General features: G+C 27.0%; 1 protein-coding gene, 1 long non-coding RNA gene and 1 other non-coding gene across 4 annotated transcripts in view; all 3 read left to right on the forward strand.

Moving 5' to 3' along the window:
- LOC100166286 (fatty acyl-CoA reductase wat) overlaps positions 1-24,887 on the forward strand; it is a 111,651-nt gene that overhangs the window by 76,759 nt on the left and 10,005 nt on the right. The gene's annotated exons all lie outside the window — the stretch shown is intronic.
- LOC115033959 lies at positions 1,029-1,147 on the forward strand. Its single transcript, XR_003839305.1, has one exon. It is a non-coding gene; the product is annotated as a 5S ribosomal RNA (ribosomal RNA).
- On the forward strand, positions 19,189-24,807 carry LOC115033882. Of its 2 annotated transcripts, XR_003839218.1 has the most exons (3): positions 19,189-19,203; positions 19,437-19,569; positions 24,750-24,807. It is a non-coding gene; the product is annotated as an uncharacterized LOC115033882 (long non-coding RNA). The 2 variants fall into 2 exon arrangements; XR_003839217.1 differs by lacking the exon at positions 19,189-19,203 and having other exon boundaries at positions 19,436-19,569.

The raw sequence follows: 24,887 nt of genomic DNA on the forward strand, positions 1-24,887 counted from the left end.
TCGGGAAAAGGACAGAAAAACAGTAGTTCAATAAATATTTTGGAAAATCAAAGTAAACGAATTAAAATCTACACACATCACCTTCACCCTCAGACTAAGGACTGTCCTGAAGTTTCTTTCAACAATTCAGTAATTCCCCACTCAAAAGAAGCCAAATACCTCGGCCTGCTACTCGACAGGAGACTCACCTGGGGCCCTCATCTCAAAGACAAAAGGAAACAGCTAAACTCCGGCCTACACGTCATCAGACCTCTCCTCAAACATGAACCTGTCCAACCGTTTACTTTTATATAAAAGTCTCCTCCAACCAATATGGTCATACGGAATCGCCCTCTGGGGCACTGCCAAACCATCAAACCTTCGGACAATCCAAGCTTTCCAATCTATATGTCTTCGCATGGTCGCCAAAGCACCTTGGTATGTCACAAACGCCACTTTACATCAAGACCTCAAAGTACAATCCATCTACCACACAGCAACCACATTCTACTCAAGACTTCACCGCAAAATGCAAGGCCACTCCAACAAATTAATATCCAATCTTCACTCAAAACATCTTCCTGGCAACCCCACCCGCCGACTTAACAGAAATTGGTCTAGAGACCTTATCTAAAATACTACACTTACTTAATTAGATTTAAGACTCACTAAAAGGTAGCTCAACTGTGAGCTTCCCTTCACAGCCCCATCATTGTCATCCCTCCTCCAATTTACTCATTGTACATAACTTGTATAGATTGTAAATTTTCAATAAACGCTATTTTAAAAAAAAAAAAAAAAGTTATCATTTCAAACCACAACAATAACAATTAGACCGTCGGACTATTGTGAAATATTCTACATCCATCGTTAGTTCTATCCTTTTTCGGAGCATATTAGAATCATATTTTAAACTTAATAATCCATTATTTACTTATAATTCGTTTACATTATTGTAATAATTAAATAATGTAATATAATATAAAAATATAAATAACATCTTTTGTTATGTATATTATTTAAATATTATAATTTTCCAGAGATTCATCGCCAACGACCATACCACGTTGAATACACCAGTTCTCGTCCGATCACTGAAGTTAAGCAACGTCGGGCGTAGTTAGTACTTGGATGGGTGACCGCTTGGGAACACTACGTGCCGTTGGCATTTTTTGCTTTTTTTTTTACTTCTTTATTTATTAAAATAAAAATAAATAAAAGAAAATTGATCGATTTGAGTTCATATACAAATGATTTTAAATCGCGTACCATTCAATCCATATTCCCCTACACCCTTGTTTTGGTAGTATAAATAATGTCCATTTAACGCGTTCACAATCACCAATTCATGTCTTTCTTAATTTTGTTGAGTTTGCCAAAGCATTCCAGCCAAATATACTTTTAATAATTATACTTATACGTAATCATGGAATATAATATGCCTGTTATTAATGATTATTGTATTATGTATTAATTGTGTATCTACACACCTTTACAAGTCATTAAATTTTTTGTAATCATTATAAACGTTTTGTAATTTAGTTAATTTTATAAGTTTATATAATGCCATTCGATCTTATTTGTTAGTACTCAATTTTTTCTTTTTTTAGTTGTTGTTTGCCATTAGCATTTTCTATACACAGTAAAATTTTCAAAATATTTTGATTTGTTTTGAACTTACTTGTTCACGGAAATTTTCAGTTTCTAGTTTTTTAGTTTTTTTTTTTCTATGAATTTCAATAAAATTTTATTTGTTGGGTAAAAAGGCTTGACAATTTAATACAAGGCTCTTAATATACTGCTACAATGACATTTGAAAAATATGAAAAATCTGTAGTCACAATTCTTTTTATAAGCATTTAAAGTTCAAATGTTGATTGTTGACAAATAACGTAAAAATGACAAAAATGTGCAAATTATTTTTAGTTAGAAACTCATAAGAACTCGGATTATATTCATTCAATTTCTTATAATGTAGCGATTTTCTTAATTTGTTGTAGTTCAATAACGAATAACTGTAGATACATGAACATTTCACTGAATGTTTATATTTTCATTTTCTATACTCCATACATTTTTGAAAATATTTTGACTCTTTTTGAGTTGTTGACTGACATTGTCAGTTTTCAATGCGCAAGTGAGCCGTCTGTGCTCGGTGGCACAAGAACGCGACAATACATTTTACGAATTACACACACTAACATCAATTTACTTCTCACACAGTAACATAGCTTAAATATAAATGCTATATGAACTGCCTGAATATTACTCCTTAAAATAGGTCACGCTCCAGCCACCTTAAATCGAAAACAAAAAACTGTAGACACTTGAAATTTATACCGTATGTTTATTTTATCAATTCCTATACTTGATAACATTTTAAAAATATTTTGACTCGTTTTGAACTGTTTACGTACATTTTGAATTTGTTTAGTTTTTTTTCTATACTTGTTTTGTCAAAAAACTTGAACATTTATTACAAAGCTCTTGATATATTGTTACTTTAGCAGATGAAAAATATTGAAAATACATGGGCACAATCTTTTTTTTTCTATAAGCATTTAAAGTTCGACTTTTCACAAAATGTATCAGATTTATAATTTAATAATTATTTTGTAGTTATAATTTTATAAAATATTAAACTTTTAAGCTAAGAACTGACAATTTAAAACAAGGTTCCACGTAAATAGGTTATTTATAAATTACTTTATTCATAATAATATCATCAAATATACTTAGTAATACCATAGGCTGTCTGACCGTCTTCGCTAAGAATCGTTTTTCTTATACAATATTATATCATTGAATACAAATTTAACATCAACACACCATTCGTTACAGTGACTCACTATACAGCAGAGGGACACCCATTTGCTCACTTTTTTTTTTATTGAAACTACTATCGGCAAATCAGCATTCAATCAATGCATTTATATGTTTTTACTTTCGATCCATCATAAACAACCATAAATATATTCTCAGTTTAATTTAAAGTAATCATCGTTAGGTTAACAAAAGTACGAAACATAATAAATGGCAATATGGCATAAAAATATATAATACGATTTGGTCTTTATCATAGATATTATAATATTTATAGATGGAGAGAGCAAATATAATTAGGGATAACGAACAATAAGCGATCATTAACGAATACTGATGATTGATTTCAAACAACATTGTGTCTCGTCACCAAAATCACCTTAAGTCGGCGCATCGTTTATGATGATCTTGCGCGTATCGCTAATGTCCGTCACAAACTCACAAATGACACGTCTTATTATAGGTCCCACAGCTTCGTACATTCGTTGACCTTCGCGGTACCGGATGCCGGTTTCCGTGTTCCATCACATATTCATTTGCCACATATATTTATTTCGTTTTCGGACGGCTGTCTGAGTAGCAGCACTGATATATTATTATGTTCTAAGAGTAGAAAACAAAATAAATGTAAAAAAAAAATCCATATAAATATAATGCACCTGTATTGGGATATAGAACCATTAAGTCAGTGAGTTGTCTGTGTGTGATAATATAACATTGCACATTTTTACGTTTCCCACAAATGTGTCCCAACTATACGCATTTACTTTTACTAATAATATATTTTAATATATTATATCTAGTGTTATTTTTCTTGGCGAAACAAAACCATAGAATTTTCTCCTTGGGTGGTAAATTCAGTTTAACACTTCACCGCCGCAATATTGACTGACTTCCTACCATGCCGGGTGTTTTTATGCATCAAATAAGTTACAATTTGCAGGTCCTGTGCTCTGGACGGCAATAAAAAAAGAAATCCCCGAATCTAGGAAAAAAAGTCCCCAGACTAATATTAATCACAATCACATGCAAATGGTTGAACAGATATTTTTTAAACGTTAATAAATTAGTATCTATAATTTTTACCATTTACCACATTATTAATATTTAATTACAAATACGTACATTGTATTATATTATATTGTTAAAAAAAATATATATTATGAATAATATTTTGTTTTAAATTACGATAATATATTATGGGTAATTCAATTTAATTAATTTGACAAGTTCACAAATATAGCATATACAAATATTTCAAATAATCGATATGTCAAATAATACAGTTAAAAACATAGTACGCAAAAATATTATACAAAATATAGGTAATAAGAATAATAATTATCAAACAATGATTTATTGGATGTAGGCACGAGACACCTACTTACAGTAAAAATTTAAAATAGCATATAAAAATATTTTGAGTGATCGACTTATTTAATTGGTCAACAAGAATGTTTTAATTTTTTTTTACATGTTAATATATACTCATCAGGTACAAAATATATTTGTTGAATTCAGAAAATTGTGTTTTTAACTGTATTATTTGACGTATCGATCACTCGAAATATTTTCATACTTTATAGTATATTTGTATAATTGTATACACTACACCGCACACAACAATCATAAGTAAAATTGGAAGTTTTGAAAACATAATATTTTATTTCGGGGATTTAATTTTTACAGAATTATACCAACATAAAATATGTATTAATATAGAGTAATATAAAATGTTATTGTTAATTTTTTAAAAATTATTTATATTTATTATTATTTTTACCCATATTTTGTATAGTATTTTTATATACTATGTTTTTAACTGTATTATTTGACGTATCGATCATTTGAAATATTTTTATATGCTATATTTTTCATTGTTTATGCTGAAAATGTTGGTTTTCAAATATATCGGGTATCGGTTTTTTTATCGGTTGCATATATCGGAATATTGGATATCGGTAAAAAGAGGTATCGGACCAACCCTAAAAATATTATCGTAATTTAAAACAAGATATTATTTATAATATATAATTTTTTAATAATATAATATAATAAACGTATTTGTAATTAAATATTAATAATGTGTTAAATGGTAATTATAGATACTAATTAACGTTTAAAAATATTTGTTCAACCATTTGCACGTGGTTGTGACTTGTGAGTAATATCGTAGTCTAGGGATTTTTTTTCCGGGATTCGCTCTGAACAGCGGTGGTGGTTGAAGAATGATTTTATGTTCGATTGTTTACAACGTAAAATGACGGTGGCAATATCATTATCAACGAGTTTAATAAATGATGTACCTACATATAGTATCGTGATCTACACAAAAAGGAATTTTTGTCAAAAGGTTACCAATAGTCATACGATTTTAAAATTATATTTAGAAAAATAATAAGCTATTGTAATTATTTTATATACCTAGGTACATATCCAATAGTATAATAAAAAAAGTATTGAATAGTAATTGTTTTTAATACATATAAAATAGTATAGGTACTAGCATTGGTTTTATCATTTTTATTTCATAATTATATAATAATAATATTTATAATAAATTAGTATGTATATGAATATTGGGCCGCACTGAGAGAACTCGTGTGGAGGCCCAAGCTAAGTACTGACAGCTTCCAATATTAACAATATGATGTCCATGGCTTATCTGTATATGTTACAAAATCAATGGCTATTGATTTTCTCATGTGTTTTCATCGTTCCGTTCCTTAACATCGGCTGGTCTGTGATATACAGCTACTCGAATGCAGATTGTGTAGTTAGACGTCAAGGCGCCGTACACAAGCCTGTAATAGGTTACACGTTTATGTTTATAACAAAACGTATTTAAAGTCACGTCGTTTGGTCCCCGAATCGTTAAGAGAAACCAATATTTGAATACTATTAAAACACGAATATTTTTGTACTTAACAATAATTTACTACCGTTGCGATTTAGTAACCTAACTCAATATACGGGGCGATCCATTTAACACTCATTATTTCAGAAAACACTAACCCGGTATAATTTTATGTACTTACTTATATTGATTCAGACCGTACTCAGATCTAATGGAAATTAAATAGTAAAAGTAAAAGAGAATAATATTATATACATTCGTATTTTATTTTATCGTTTTGTGTGTCACTACGATCATTAGAGATTTAGTAACATAATTAGTTCAATCCTATGGATGAAGATCTGCATGTCATGGTCATCATCTTTTATATTCGTAATTATTGATATGACCGCGAGTATGTAGGTACCTATATATACCGCATGGCTCTAAAGTACTATTATATATGTTTTAATTCAGTATGATAGTCATTGGTCAGTATTTGGGGTAACGCAAGTGTCAAATTATAATGTGTACAGGATTATTAACATAAACAGCTAAAATTCTTAGGAATTAACGTGAGAGTGAATTATTTAGAAATCAAATTGTATACAGTCACGATACTTAATGTTCTATCTCTTTTAGTCGTTAACATTACATAACTAGAAAAGTAAATATTAACCACCAAAACGGTAGATTATTATGTTTGAAATGACACATACCTAAGCGAGTACATGAGGCGCTATTATTGAATAATAAGTACATAATATTTTATGTACAACGTATTCAATGTTTACATAACAGTATAGAAGTATAGTCTGCATGGAACATAATATAATATATATTATATGGACACATAGTACCGAATAAAATTAATTTTTGTTTCGAAATATTGTAATATAGGTACATTGTAGTATAAATTTGTATATAAAACGTGAATATTGATTGACAAATAACACTTCAAAATATTTAAAACATTTAACTGTACACTCACACACGTCACACATGTAGAAGTAAATTAGTGTATAATTTATTAATACTGTGTAATTATCCATAAACGAAGTCATTTGTTCATTATTTACTAACGTTCAATTGGCTATACACGAAAGAACGTTTTTTCACGTAATAATATGTAATCTAATGAGTTCAACTCAGAAAGTACCTCCTAAAATTACAGTAATAATTTAACAATCAAAAATATAATAATATGTTAAGCGATTATTGTTTAATAATAATTTTTCATTGCCATAAAAATTAGTTGCCTTATACGGGCAAGGTATGTCAGATAATATTATTAGTATTATTAGTGGTGGGCATTCTTGATCGCTATATTTGTCCATTTTGGCGAAATAATCGTTTTTATTATTATATTACATTTATTCGAAAGCAATGATCAATCACTTGGCTACAAATAAGTAGTCAAGGTTTTGCTGGAATAGGTAAAGGCTTCAAATACATTCATTTTTACTTTTTTCCTAGTTTTTCGACATGGATACAAACAATAAAAAACTACCTTTAAATTAACCTCATAATGAATTTTTAATTTATAGGCATAGATTACCTACTTAAAGTTTTTGGAATAGTTTTATTTTATTATAGGTATATTATATGACTTTACTTCCAATGTAAACATCATAAAAACCACTGTACGCGTTTCACTGATAAAACTATTAGCAATATAATATATTATAGGTACATTATTCATATTATTATAATATTATGTTATTAAAAAGCCGATGTTAATTATACTATATAACACTTTTTAATCATAATTATTGTTACTACAAATTTGGTATATCAGAATATATGAACTTGAAGAATAAAAATCCTAAATGTATTTCATCTAATATTCTTATCATAGCATTTGATTTTTTTTCGCATTTTCCCTATCAAACTAAAATTCGATGTTATGCAAATTATTTTTATTCCATAGTTATTTACAGGCACCTATACTCAAGGTTTTTATACGTTTATGTGATACTTCACAATATCGTTATGATTATATAGTATACGGTAAGTCGTATAGTCTAATAGCCCTGTGGTAGAAATAATTATTCAACATTATGAACACGTTGATTTGAATAATAATTATTTTTACTTAAATAAATATTAATCATGGCTAACTTTCTATGTTACCATATTATCCTAAATTTAATTATAGGTACTATGAATTAAAATCTTAAAGTAAATGTATGTGAAATGTGAATTGGTATAGTGATAAATGTTATTAAAATCATAGAATAGGCAAATAGTTCTAAAACGTATAGAAAAACTTCCTAAAACTTTAGAAACTAAAATATTTTGAAATTTTTTTATTAATTATAATAATAAATAATAATGATTCATATTATATAATTATTATAGGTACATTTATTTAAATCTGTGATTTTATTTTTCATTTAACGTACAATTTCGTTTCATATAGGTTTAAAATGTCGAATCATTATTTACTAAAAATGTATGTAAATTTAAATTATCTAGGATAACAACAATGAAAAAATTCATATTTTCACTTATAAGATTTCCTACGTTATTTTGATAAACCTCAAAATCACCCATGAAAATTATTTGAATAGAATAATATTCTGATAAATATCTTCTATTAAAACGAATTTATCACTTCATCAGGTAAGACGTTAAGAATGCATATTATTATACCAAATTATGAACACTATTGTTTATAATATATGACACTTTTAAAATATTGGAAATTTATCCTACCAATGTATGTGTAATAGTAACTGTTAAAAAAAAAAATAATAATTTAAAGATAATTACGGCGGACAAAAAACGGTAGATATAATAATAATCAGATCATTCATTTTTTTCTTAACTTTCTAATTATTATATACTATAGCATTGGTTATTGTATTTAAATACTAGCTGTATAAACAATAACCCGACTTCGACCGGAGGAATAATGAACAAACATTAAATACCGTGCTATAATATCAGCGTGATTTATTATCCGTAGTTATAGTGTATATAAAGTTACGATTGTTTGTATTGAGAAACCTAATTACGATTGTTGATATTAGGACAGGTGACTACTTTTTGTACCTATATATCATATATGTATTTAATAAAGATTCATACTAGGCAAAATATATTACCAATAAGTGTTAATTATGTTTAAAATGCGTATTTGGAATTATAATATAGTTTATTGCAATAAAATTGTATTCAAATACATTTGGGAACAGGAAATTTAGCACTCTCGCAGAGTGAGCTTTTCTAAGTTGTAATATTTTATTAAAAAAAAATGATTTACTGTAATTAATAAATGTATTATACTCGTATATTTTTGTGTCTTATACATATATGTCCCAAATCTCTGGGTACCGTTTTAAAATATATACCTATTTAATTTGTGGCCCAATAACCGGGTAATAAAATGTAAGCAAACACTATTCGTGCCAATTGGTTCTGTAGTTTCCAAGTATATAAGCCCCATACAAACGTATATCCATTTATAGTGTGATCCAGTAGTCTGTACTCATTATTTCAAAAAGTTACAACTTTTTTGAAAATATTTTTTTGCATAATTTTATGTCAGTTTAAAACGGCATATTTTCTGAAAAACCATGATATTTTTAATACTCTGTATTGTTATAATTTTTAAGTTTTTAATTTTTTGTATGAGACCATACTTTTTTAATTTCATATTCCGAAGCGGAGTATTAATCGGAGTATTTAAATCTATAAAGTTTAAATTCGGACAATTATAACTTAATTTATAGTTATAATTATAAATTTATAACGTAAAAGCAATTGTAAAGTTTAGATGAGCGGAGTATAGAGTGGTACAGCCGTACAGGGGTATCTAGCAAAATGTTGTCCACTACTCCGCTACTCTATTCAACCCGTAAACACTTAAATGGATCACACTGTATAGTGCAGAGATGGCCAAACGGTCGATCGCGATCGACTGGCTGATTTTGGACGATTTCTAAGTCAATCTCCCTCGTTAGAATTTATTAATTATTATTATATATTTGTCATTTAGTTGATACAGTTATTAAATACATAAAATATTTCAGACTAACCTGTTAGTGTGAAATGGCATTTCCTCACATGAGAGTTATAAGAGCTGAATAGGTAGTAGGTACCGAGCTATAATTGCTGAATAATGCTGATGATAATTTAGACTTAATTAGAGCGTCTTCGTTTGGCAGTTATAGCGACTATTACCGTTATTATTATTAAGTAACTGGCCACAATATGCAACGACACGCTTCTATATCAACATTATAATGTTAATACGTTTTAAAATTATTTAGAAATTTAATATGAAACACTAATTTTAGATAACTTTACACCTGTTAAATTATTTATATAAGTATGTTTATTATAAATATAAAATATTTTTTTTTACATTAATCTTTTACACTAAAAGAAAAAAATATACTTCAATAGATCTTAATCAAAAAAGTTTGGGCACTCCTGGTATAATGTATATTATATAGAAGATTAAAGTAGTGGATAATAAGTAATAAATATTAAATAATATACAATATATATTTTTCTTATGAGTATTTATTATGAGATATATTTTGCGATTGGTTGGCGTACCTTGATTTGATAATATTTTAGTTATTACTATTTTTATTTATTTCAAAGTATCAGTGTAAAAAAATATATAGTACTATATGGTACTATATATTATATACTATATAATGTGTTATGAGAATGATTGAAAAAAACATTGGATGTACGTATAAGCTCCTTGAATGAGAGTAAAAAAAATGTTAAGTTACTAGTTAGGATGATTTTCAATTTTGAAAATGGCAATATTTACGAATTTTTATTTTTCTAATAACTAAATTATAATTATAAAAAATTAATTACATCACGACCATGTTTACGTACTCAAAAATCTAACCTAATGTAATAATTGGTCAGTGTGTAACATAATTATAGCCTATAGGGTAAAATTTTTTACTCATTCACGTACATGTATATTATATATATAGAATATTATATTGTGTAATAGGTACATACCATATAGGTAATTATCAAAACATTATTCCAATGGAATTTAGTGTAATGGTCAACGATTATGAATAGTTATGCTTCGTATAAGTCGTTGCAAATAGTTATTATCATTTTATGTAGGTAGGTACCTAATATTAGTTTTTATAAAGGTGACAACATTGTAGAATAACCTATTTTGTTTATCATATACATTTGTATAGGTACACAATATTATTTGTGAATTTGTGATAAAAATTTAAAAATACGAACTGAAACAATGATAAACACGATGGAATTTTAATTCTCCGATGTTACACTTTTACATTATTAGCAATAGCCAATACTGTGGAAAAGAGGGACTAGGTCACCACCACTATACCTACTGTACAGCAAAGTAGGTGTCGAGTGTACCTACCTCGTCATTAAGTAAGTCACTGTAATAGTGTAATGTAAGATAATATGTGTTCAATTTTAATTCAATGATACCTATAATCATTGCTTACGAAAAACGATTCTGAGCGAAATAGATAATCAACCTGACAACCTATATCGCTAAGTATATATTATATTGATATTGAAGTAATTTATTTTACTTAGTATTACGGTTGATTTAATTCCAAAAAATGAATTTAAATTTATATTCTTTGAATATCTTTATAATTTTGTCAATTTTGAACTTAAAATGTCAATAATAATAACTTATATTTTTATATTTTTTAGAAACAAACTTTCAGAATATCTATACTAACCCCGTATTCAATTTTCTAGCTTTAGTTATAAACATTTCACATTTTATAAATTTTTACCTACAAAATAAATTACAAATTTTCCTGATTTTGTCGAATCTATTATGTTAGTCAAAGTCTTGTTAGCAAGTCAAAACTTGTGTTTTAAATACTTATGAAAAAAAAAAATCGTTTCTATGTATCTTTAATATTTTTAAATTGCTTTTGTAAAAATGTATGAGGAACGTAAAAATTGTAAGCTTTTTGACCGAGTGAAAAATTTTTATCGATAAGATAAGACAATTTTCAAATGTTTATAAATAGGTAGTTCAAAAAGATCCAAAAATATACCAATATCTATAGACAATTATTATAATATATCGGATATATATTATATCGGTTTAATAAAGATCATTCGTATTTAAATTAGGTATAACAAAATAAGAAAAATGATTTTGTCGAAAACTTTTTTTGTTTTTCCTATTACAAAGAAAAGTAGGCACTAGGAATGTTTTACTTTTAACACCTCAAACTCAAAAGTACCAACTAGATTCATTTTCCTACCAGAAAAGTTATTGAAGTTGAAAATAAAAGCATTTTTACTGTTCCAAAAGGTTAAAGGTAACAATAAAATATTTTGGTAGTTTTAAATGTTTGTAAATACATTTATATACTTTTCAAAATTTAAGGAGGATTGTCCCCCACGTGACTATGGCCCTGCCCGACACCGTGTAATATTTATCAAAAATTATTTGTGACCCAACTAGTGTAGTGCCTCCTAAAATAATCCTAATATTTATTCTATAACTCTGAATTATTCCTAGTGTCTGTGACGCAACATGGATGCGTCGCGCATCGAGGTGCAGGGCCAATTTATTGTTATTAAGTTTATGAGATACATGATGTAAAATATTTACACATTTTTTTTTAAAAATTACATTGTTCGTACAATTGAAAGGGTTTTTAGAATTATGTTAGGTATACAATAGATTTAATTAAATTTTACTATAAAAACCACACACTATCAAGTTACGTCATTATTTTTAATTATAATAAATATTTAGTTCAGATATTACGTTATAACACAGACTAAGTAGGTAAATATTATCTGTGGTTATATCTGTATAAAAGCTCGCTCTTGCTGTAACAATTTTCCAGAGTTATGTTCATGGATATTGACTTACAAAGGAAAAAACACCAACAGGAAAATGGCAATTTTAATAGCCACAACAGTATGGAAAAATAACATTTTGATATATTAAAAACAATGAAAATTATGAATATTAAATTATAGGTAGGTAAGAACTAATAAATTATTAAAGAATTAATATATAAGTGAGCTGCAGACTGCAGTTATTGATTATAAATGTATGTTACCAAAAACATTTGAAAATTACATTGGTATACATGTTTATCCTTGTTTCCACATTCTTTGTACAGACGATTTACAAATTATAAATTATAATGTTTAGTAGGAATATATATATATTATATTGTATATATAATATAAATATAAATATTATAATATAAAATATATTTGATATAATGTTGTTTCATAATATATCGAGTTTTAGTTTATATAACATTATACTATTATGTTACAATTTGTTAGTACTTAGATGATAATATTACTACATTTTAATAGGACTATATTATATTTGAAGAAATAAATAAATGAATAAATAATGTCTTGTGCCTGTAAAGCAATTAAAAGAAAATATGTCGTAATTATTACTTTTATTTGCATTTTTAAATGTTTCCGTGTTATAATAAATAATAATATATATATTAAAACAATATACGCCATTGATTTAAGGTGCGTGGTCTAGCGGTCGCTAGTAGATCTATATACTTATCCGAGTTGTTTGGTTTGACATGCGATCAACAGGTAGGTATCTCAGTAAATTGTACCAGACTAATATCTTAAAAAAAAAAACAATGCCAAAAGGTTACCTACTACCTAGTGAAAAAAAACCTACGCATCATTGAAAACCGTAGGTATATTATTAATCACTATCCGCTGAAGTTAGCCAAGAATCTAAAATGTTTTAATATTATGCTGCATTCGAAATATCTATAAGTAATATTATTATTACATTTTATAATTTAATGAAGGTTGTAGCAATATTGTTAACTGTTATCGTTGTTCATTATTATACTTGTGCATAATATAAAATACCTAATTGTATTAATAATGTTTTTACTAGTAGGTACCTACCTACTATATTTCTGATTGACGCTAACCGTGGTTGCGAGAGTGCGAGACATATTTTATCCATCTCAAATCTTAATGTATTCAAGTACCTTCATATTGCATTTGTTATTTTTTCAGATTATAAACAGTTGGGCACGATTATACCGTGTTAGTTCGTCCATACTATACGCGCTAAAGACAATATTTATAGTAGATATATTATAAGATTATATACCTAATAAAAAAAAAAAAATAATATATATCTACATTTTAATGATAAATTACTTTATTTAATAATTAGCCCACTAAATATTGTAATAATGATCACAAAGATTACATTGTATATCATATCACACCCTACAGAGACTGCGGGCTTTGATTTAGAGATTCATTCTGCAAACTTTGGAAATTTTCAAAGAAAAAAGAATCACTAAGGTTAGACAATCTCAAAATTTATATGTATAATTCTTGAATGCAACTAAATATTTTTAAGGTCGTTGAATATTTACGTTAATTAGTATTTTTATTTTTCACTCAAGGACGGTTTTGCCCAATGTCATTATTACGGTTTTTAACCTAAAAACAAAAAAAATCAAAACATCAGTTGTACTGATAAATTATATCTCATACCTATTTTAATATTACGTGGTGCCTAACTTTTCGTTATAATTTCGTTTACATAGAACATACTTTTGTGAACAATCTGATATTTTAGTATCCAATAAAATAAATTGTATTGTTTGATTGAACTAGACCGTCAAAACCAGTAAAATACCCAGAAATAACTATGAACGTTCATTCAAGTAGTGTAGATTGACACAAAATAATTGATAAATGGTTTGTCTATATTTTATATTACATTATCATATAGTACCTATTAGTCTCCTGTACTCTCTATAGTGGTTTAGAGGTACCCAAGTATGGGATCATCGACGCATTCATCGTAATAGGCAACCATTTCATTAAAATATAATAATATATTATTCATATAATTGCATCTATTGTTTGATAGGAACTCATAAAAAACTAAGATAATGGTAACAAACGAAATTTAACACTATTTAGGTATCTATTTAATATCTTAAAAATCATGAATTGTTTGTTTAAAGCAGTGGTTCCCGATTATCATTAATCTACGGACCCCAAGCTAAGACTTAAATTGGGCTAGATCCTCTTTTCGTACATTATGCTTACAAGAGTTCCTAGCTTTCTGCGTACGTATGCGTTTCAATTTGGTTTAAACATGAAAAGGAAGAAACAATTATTTCCCTACGGAGCCATGAACAATAGTGTCTGCGCCTTGGTCATCCAGTCAAACACTGGTCAAGAACCACCTATCGGGGACCACTGGCTTAAAGTATAGGTACTCAGTGTTTTAAAGATGGACTCAGATGGAGTACACACTAGGTACTTTTACTAATTGAGATATTAAGAAAACAGAAGATAGCAGTTCGTTAACATCACTATGAAATGAACGCCCTGTAAAAGCTGAACAATATAAATATTGTGAAAATAAAACTAATAATTGGTAGTATCTATACATGGTAGTGTAGTACCAAGTAAGTGGAACATGGAAATATTGTTGTATTCATCAGACTTAAACATACATACGTGCTTAATTTATAAATTATAATACTCTATAATTAGGTGCGCAGTGTTTTATTAAATAAAATACAAGTAATAAAAAAAAGTGGGCACTGTAATAGATATATTGAATTTGAATTCAATGATATTATATCCAGGGCCGTATTTGAAATGTTTTGCCCCGGAGCATATCCTCCCCCCCCAAAAAAAAATTACATCTTAAAATGTAATGTATAACTTTTTGGTTTTAAAAAATATGTTGGTTCACAGAAAATGTAACCAATTATCTATGTTATTCTCATTAATATTATAGGCGAATCTGCCGAATCTATATCTATATTCATACATATATATATATTATAATCGAATGTGTACTGACCGACTGACTGACTGATAAACGTAGAGTCTAAACTATGATAGCTATAGACTTGAAACTGTTATGGTAGCTGCATATCAACAGATAGGAGTGCCCTAAAGTTTTTTAAAATTTCGCATCTTAAAGAAGTGCTCACACAAGGATTTTTAGTTTCAAAAATAGAAAATGTTCGTTTGTCTATAAATGGTTGTCATTGGTAAATAATTGGTTACTGATTATAATAGTAATAGTAGAAGATGAGTTTTTTTGTATAGGTAAAAATAGTTGCCATTGGTTACTCCGGCCGATGAGGTAAAAGCATGCATAAAATCATCTTAAAACAAATATGAGGGTTGAATGCATGTATGTGCCTACTAAAAATCTACTTGACCGATTTTTATGAAAATTTCAAACTTTTCATAGAGATATCAAGAAAGTTTATAGAGTAGCTAGTTTGAACCACGTTCGAAAATATAGTGCAATATCCAATCCGCCACAAGCATATTGTTCATATCGATCGGATGAGTTCTCAAAGAGAGGTATACCGACGCAATTTGCTCGTGAACTATGTGTACTAACAAAAAGATACACCTGTAGAGAACTATATTTTATATTTGTTAATTTTTTCATGGGAAACACCGGGTTGTCATTGGTTATAGATAATAAATCCATACTTAATATTATAAATGTAAAAGTCAGTCTGTCTGTCTGTCTGTCACGTTTGTTTTTTCCGAAGCTTATGAAAACTACCTACTTTAATTTTACCTCTTAAAAGTACTAAGTAGATTTTATTCGAATTCACAAAACACCCACAAAGTTAAAAAAGAAGCATTTTCTAACTATTTTTCGTGTACACCGACAAAAAAAAATAACAAACATCGTTGTAAATTGTAATATCAATACACTATAATTTCTCCGCTCAGAACCTAAAAAAGAAAATGCCACCGTCCCCTACAGTCACAAAACTACCACAGGCCCATCATCGAACTTGCTTATTTAATAACTTTTTACGCACATACTTAGTGTTTTTTTTCTTAATGATATAGGTAGGTACTTATAACTTATAAGAATTAATAGGTTTATCTATTGTACAGAGAATGGGGATATAAAAAGAAGTTGAAATATAAAATCGAAGCATATTTACTTCCCCGAAAGGTGATGGATCAGGACAGAAACAAAAAAAACATATATCTTATAAATCGAAGCCAAAATTGTTGAACTAGGTATTTAAAACAATTTAAGACAAAGAGTCGTTAAAAAACAATAATAATAAATAGTAATTACAGTAATTATTTGTCGTCCAGAAAGCCTACAGGCAAAAAACATATCTATGTATCTTATAAGTAATTTAAAAAACATATATCATAATATATACTATATTATAGCTGGTACCTATTATGTTGGATCAAGAAAAAAGAATCATTATAATAAGCACTGTTGTTTTGACGAGTAGAATAATATTAAAAATTATTTATTTTGCCCAACAATAATAATTATTGATCCAGTAACCTAATAAGGGGAGGTAGACGATTCATCTACAATCTAGATAATCTGGTTGAATGGTGTACCTACCTATGTCGTAAAATTTCAAATGAACATTTAAAAAACAAATAACTGTAGAGAATTTACCAACAGATGTTGTGGACTTTTTCCAGGGAGATATAAGAAAATATATGACTTCCAGACGAATCATAGACAAATTAAATGTAGTGTTATTTTTAAGTAAAAAGGAAATACGTATTTGCAAGTCATATGTAGGTATATTATGTAGAAATATGTGCATCTTCTTCCAAACATCAATAAGGAAAGCTAAAATTGTTGATATAAATCATTTTTTAATTTTTACGAAAGCAAAAATCACAAGATTAATAACGAAAAATATTCATTGATTAAACGGCCGACAGTGAATGTGCCCTATTTAATCACGAAAACCAGTTGTCGCAGAGACCATTGTGGCTCTCGGGTAGACTCACACGATATCACATATAAAATCTAAATTTGGTCCACTCGATTATTGTTTGTATTTTATAATGTTATAGGTGTGGGGCAGATAATATTTTCTTATACGACTGAAATTACATTTTTCAAGGATTGCACCATCACGTTTATAATAATTATTCTAATCCAAAATAACATGAGTATAAAAAATACAATTTTTAAAATTGGACTAATATAAGCAATAACAATACATAATATACTATCGGTGCGGCGACCTATACAACGTAGGTAAGATAGTATAGTGACCATGACAATATTATTGTATTGTTGAATTTCTTTTATATACGTCTTACACACGTAAATGCGAGAAGTAAGACGGACGTCAGTGTGTATACGTGCATTTATAAATGTATCGTACCTATATGAATTTAATGATGCAATGATGTATAGGTATTCGATTCATTATTTTTTGAGTGGAGTGAAATTTGGTTACGAAACTATAACGACTTATTGTCAAATAATGAATAAAAACCCATAGGTAATTATAGTGCCATTTTATGTATTTAAAATTGTGTGTAACAGTCACGACCACGTGATTATTCTAGTGTAAGTTAAAAAAGCAATACATTTAAATATTTTATAAATATATAATAATTAAAATGATATTTAATAGACTCTACAGATTATAAAATATAAACATATTTATAAGTTATTAATATTAATTAGTTTTGCGAAACACATAGTTTAAGTACCTATAATATGTTAATATTATTGATACCTATAAGGCTATAACCGGCTTGGTGCCTAATATAATAGTATATTAATATGTAATAGAATGTTATGATTACAATTTACAATATATAAGTGAACAATTAAACACAAACATTAAGTAAACAAAAACAATTAATATATGATAATCAATAATACAATAGATGGTGGTAGTAAATTAAATAAAAATAATATTGTTAATAATCATTATCTGCAAGAGAAGCTTAGATGTTCGTTAACCTATAGTCATCATACGGTGAATTTAATTATTATATATTGGACATCGTTTATGAGTGTCTATTTAGTTAAAAACAAAGACCTATTACCACTCTGGCAAATGTCTAAATATTTCTTGAAAAGTTCTCCTCAATATGTGCTTACACTTATTATGTACACATTTCAATTATTTCTTAAACAGTAGGTATATAGGTACAGTAATACGCAGTATAAATTATAATATGAAGACGCATTTCACGAAAAAGATAAAAAAGATTATTCAAGATATATAAACAAAAACATACATTTTTGGATGCGCTAAATCACGTAGGTAGGTAAGTATAATAATATGGCAATGAGTTGGTTATAGCCATTCCCTCGTGACCCATTTGAATGTACTTGTGTATACGGAGTATATCCGACCTATGGTATAAGGAAAATTTTTTTTTTATTTAATGGACACATAAATAAATAAAACTCGAGTTGTGTATGATCATATCACTTTTTATACCTATGCATGTTAATATTTTTAGATTCTAAAACAACATAAAAACGTATTAATTTTACTTAAATGTAAGTGTGTGTGTGTGTGTGTGTTTTATTTTGTTTTATTTTGTCTACCATCATTTTAGTTTTAAAATATTTTAAGTCACGTGTTTTAGTTATCTCATAAAATAAATTTGAAATAAACATAGATGGCAGATGATAGTATTTTAAATAATTAAATGTGTGATATTTTTTAATTATTTCATTATTTATTGAGAAAATAGGTAGACAACTGGAAATAATCATTAACTTAATAAAACCGTTTTGGGTAAGCCTATTTCCATTGGATTTATAAAAATATGGTAAAATATCAAATAGTTTCTGGAATATAATATGAATTATTAAAATATCTTTCAACTTATATAATAACTAAAATTGAATTAATTAGACACAATGAAACATAATTGAATTATGAAAGTTTTCGATTGGTGGAGGGGGTGAAATGATCCTGAAATCCCCACTAAAATACGGACGGCTCTGATTTTATTATTTTTCTAATAGGTAGGTACCATATCTGTGTAGAATACTTGTCATTAGGTATTCAAACTCGCGATCATTCCGTTACGGTAATTCATTAAAGAAGTTTCATTCTAAACGCTTACACAGTAATCACTCATAGTTTTACATAAATGAGGTAAGAACCAAAATATTTTCATTAAATGTTATAAAGTAGAAATAATGTACCTATTTTCTTTATTTAAATTAAACATTAGTTGCATCTTTTCAATTAATATAAGTTAAAATAGGTTGGTAATCAACTAATTCAGTAATTGTTTTGGATATGCATCTTTTTATTTCAATTAAACACTAGTTGCATCCGTTAAATTAATATAAGTTAAAACAGGTTGGTAATAAACTAATTCAGTAATTGTTTTGGTTATGTATTTTGTTTATTTACTATTTTACTAAGTTCTATTTTTCTTATATATGAAGAATGTACGTAAAAACAAAAAAAAAAAATGGTAAATTTACCAATAAAGTGATAAAAATGATAAAATAGAATCTCAGGTTAAACAATAAAATATCTTAGATGCGTCTTTTTTATTAGTAAATATGATTGTTATTTCTATTGTTGTATTCTTTACTAATTTAATTCTTTCTAATAATAACAATAAAGAACTAAAAATGGATCTGTTGTTTTGTATCTGCAGGAGGTACATGTTCTAAATATTTAATTATTCATAATACAATTAATAAATAATTTAAATTAAACTATCAAAATTAAAGAAGCATATCCTTTATTTTTTTTATAAGTTTTTAAAAGAAATCGTTTATATTTATTTACTTTTAAGTTTTAACTTATATACAGTGTCAAAAAAATAGAAAATATGATTAGTGTAATAATTTTCACATTGGTATTTATTATCAGTTGCTGTGAAAAATTTATCTCTTTACAGTTCGAGATAGGCATTTTGATTGCGTTTGATTAGAGGGGCCACATAATATTTTTTTGGATAAAAAAAATTTGTAAAATTTACAATAAATTTCTGTACCAGTAAAAATTTACTTGGTAAATTTACAGTCCTCACATCTCTAATTGTTATAACTTTTAAACTAAGTTTAAAATTAACCATATTACACTAAATCTAAATTCTGGAGTGTACCATTTTACTGTCCTTAAAATTAACGTTCCATCTACCAATTGTGCTGAATAATATTTATTTTATTCAATAGCACATAACATTATTTTTATTGTATTACAATGAACAAGGGGGGACCTCAGTCATATATTTATAATCTCACCTACATACATATATATTACAATTAAATAAATCACTATTATAATATTATTCTTTATATTATTATACTATATTATATTTATAAAAATGTGTATTAATAAAAATTATTCAAAGTTATCAGTATTTAAATATATAGCTTTTTTCAAATTTAATAAAAAAATATGCTTAATGTTTGTCAATAGTTAGTACATGAAAGTTAGTATAATTAGAACTTGTGTTCGTCTAATAATCACTCTAATTAATACTTTAGATGACAATGATGAAATAATGGTGTTTCGTAAGAGTCTCGATATAATTATGGGATATAATGCATATGGCCGCAAGCCAGTATAATTTTTGTGTTTTTTAAAAATCGATATATTGACGGTAAAAATAAGTAGTGCAAATGATATACCAATCGTAAAATGTAAACAGCGCAATGGTATACTGACACTAAAATATAAATTGCTTTTAGGAGCAACTGGTCCTGTCTCTAAATTCAGGGTCGGATCTAGGGTGGAAAAACCTAGGGATTTATCTCCGGGCGTCATATTTTCTTAATTATGGGAGTAAATTGTGCACATTGAGGTAGGTATTTTTCGAAAATAGTTTATACATCAGCTACAGATGGGTTTAGTAGCAAACCAAATGTAGGTATGTTTTGCCATTGAAAATAATATGAGTGTACGGCAACAACAATTTTGACATTTTCGGAAACAGAGTTGTATGTATGAATGTACTATATTCAACTGTTACATAATATCTCTAAAATCTATTATAAATATTAACTAATGTGTATATTACACAAATTAACACTTATGAACATATTTTATGTGTGTGAAGAATTTTTTGTTGTTTGAGTATTTTCTGTATAAAACTAAGTAGTTACCTATAGATATGAACAAATATAACGGCGAACGAAGTAATCTCTTTTTTTTAAGTGTACTTATCTAATATTTTAATGAAATATTGAAGTTACATCTTAGTTATTTCAATAAAAATAGGAGTAATGCTGTTAATGATAAACTAGGTTAAATTAAAGTTTGACAAAAACATGGCATTTGCTAATTTACAATTTGCATATCCTTAAATTGTCAGTGGTTGTGGAAAAATAAAACAGTTAGGTAAAATCGGGCTGTGTTTTTAATATATTAAAATGAAATAACAAGAACCTATGTTGGATCTTATACTAAATTTTCAAACTGTTTTGGTTTTTTTTTTATTATTCTTGTAATTTTTTGTTGTTTTTAAAAATGTTGTAACTCATGTTGTATGTATATAGTAGGTATAAAATATTTGAAAATGTCTACTTTTAAAAATTTGATTTTTGATTTATGTTGAAAAATTGTTTTGTTTCAAAGCCCAAAATCTTGAAAATGAAATATGTACAAGGTTTCTCATAACAATAAAGGTTTGGAGAGGAGAATAAAGATATATTATTCAAACCTATGTTGCAACAGAGCTACTTCCCTGGCCAATTTGGTTGGTATTAAATGATTAGAGAGTAATAACAACCCAGTTGAATGTTACGATTTTACTAGACATATTTTAGACCTGTGGCTTAACTTGGAGTACTTAGTTGATGGTTGGGGAGGGGGAAGTTGCAGAGGAGGTGATGCTTTTCTATATCTCAACTATTTTACCAATAATAAAATTATACATTCTATGATGTTTTGAAAAATTGTTAAATTATTGAAAAATGATTAAGTTAGTATTAGGTACTCACTGTATCTGCATTTGTTGTTTCTTAAACTATTCATAAGCATATATCTAAAGTATACCAATACGGCAATACAATCATTATACATTTTGTTACCCTAATGACAATACCTCATAACTAAATATTTATGTAATTTTCATAAAATGTATAACACACAAAAAAAAATAATGTACCTATTATGCATTAAAAATAAAAATGAATGTGTTGTAATTACTAATTAACAATAAATTAGTGCTTATAACATTGGGGAAAACAAATCTTTGTCACATTCTCTATAATATGTCTGCAGGGCAACTGCTCCCCCCCTCATCACACAGATAACGTCTATGATTAGACTTTTGGTTATTAACTAATCTAAATAAATACAGCATAGTCACGTAGTTATATTATAAATATAATATATATTAGTCATAGAAACTCACACTTAAGGTCATCAGTGAATTAAAGAATGTATTGGTTTTACTGTGTTATCATAAACTATGAGTATATAGGTATTGCGGGAACAAGAGCGATTATGTGATATAAATTCTTATTAGAGACGGATCTTGTTCGGCTTTTTAAATTATATTTCATGGTTATGTTTAAAATAGTTGTGTTTCTTGAGTAATATTAATAGCTGTATATTAATTATTATAATTCTAACTTTCTATCTATTGTTAAGTAAATATACAACAACGTGTTATTCGCTTCTATTGTATGTAGGTATACTAATTACTGTAATATTATATGCTTATTGCTATTATAAATTAAGTGACACTCGTGTTAAAACAAATAATTAAATAATATACCTAGATCACTGTCATAATTTATTACATATGTAATTCAAAAAAGAAAGCCAAATTGCGTTTAGAAATTGATGATATTTGAAACAAATATCTTACTAATATTATTATTTAAATTACAAATGCTACCTGCTTCCTGGAAAGTCAATAATTATATTATCTATACATATTTACGTGATTACTGCTTCAATAATATGATTACTAGTAGGTATTTCTATACTTATTAGTTATTAGTAGAAGTAGAGCTATGATAGTTTATAAAAATAAAATGAAAAATGCGAAAAAATATTCCACTTAAAATGCAAATGCAAATGTTTAAAATAGTTTTAAAATCTAAAAAATATTACTCTAAACCGCGCAAAAGTATAAAATCAAACAATGGTCAGGTGTTTAAAATGTTTTCACTAAAAAGTAAAAACGCGAAACGCATTCACAATACACACGACTATGTCAAATACTCAAACCACATACCTACTAATTCTGCTGAAGGTAGTGTATAGTTGTAAAATAATCTTAAATATTAAATCTAATCTACTGTTTCAGTTATAACAGTTATATATATATATAATAGATAATAGTATATATAATATAAGTATGACAATTGAGATAAAATATAAATTAAATTAATATAGGTGCCTAAAATATATAATACCTAGGTACAGTAAATTAAATACTTGGTTATTTTTTGGATATATAATATTCTATTTTCTATTATTTTCTTATCAATCCAAATTGCTAAAATATACCTTTCGTATATGATACGCATCTTATATTTTACGCATTTAAAATAATATGCAATAATATGCATGTCATTCAAAATATGCAAAAATATAACAGCCACAGCTGTTTGTTACAACATACCTACAACGTTATTCACGAACACAGCAAACAAAATAGCATTATATAAAACAATATAATATATTATAATATATAAATCTTAATCCGGCTTATTAATTATTATCATAAGAGTGCTATAACTGCGGCAATATTGCAGACAATTCAAAATTATTGTATAAAAATATATATATACGATTTTTATCATGTTAGGCCTTGATAATTTATTTAATTAAAAATTAAAATATTGAAAAAATACGCGGAAAACCTCTGAAGATCAAAACTCTTGTCAAATATATCTTATACTATGCGTTGTCCGTGAAAACGACTTAATAAACAATTAATAACACATATTACATAAATAAAATAACCGTTCAATGGTTTTTCTTCTATCTATTTGTAAGTTTTACATTAGTAAATTGCATTTAATATTTATAAATAAAATATTAAGTTGATATTACTAGGAATATACATAATGGGTATTAATGTATAATATTATATTTGATATAAAAAAGTATATAAATAATATATTTTTTAATTTCAAATATTAAATGAATAAAAACCTTACAAAATACGTTTTTAAGGTACCTAATGAAAACGATTTTATTTCGGTATTCGATATAGTTGTTTCAATAATAATTATATTCTGAATTATATGGTTAATAAATACGTGCAAAAATGTCTATTTTTATACTTGAATACCATACAGTATACATATTATATTATAAGTACCTACTAATTACTATTTTTATTTTTACAGTTATTAAATCCATAGTTCCACAATATGGCTCTCGATTTACATCGTAAGTACATCGAGAGAAGGCAAGAAAGTGCACCGTTGCAGGAGTCAACCAAAGATATAATAAACTCTAAATATTGCTTGACCCTCTGGAGCTGT

The sequence above is a fragment of the Acyrthosiphon pisum genome, chromosome A1 (genome assembly GCF_005508785.2).
Source record: "Acyrthosiphon pisum isolate AL4f chromosome A1, pea_aphid_22Mar2018_4r6ur, whole genome shotgun sequence".
NCBI lineage: Eukaryota > Metazoa > Arthropoda > Insecta > Hemiptera > Aphididae > Acyrthosiphon > Acyrthosiphon pisum.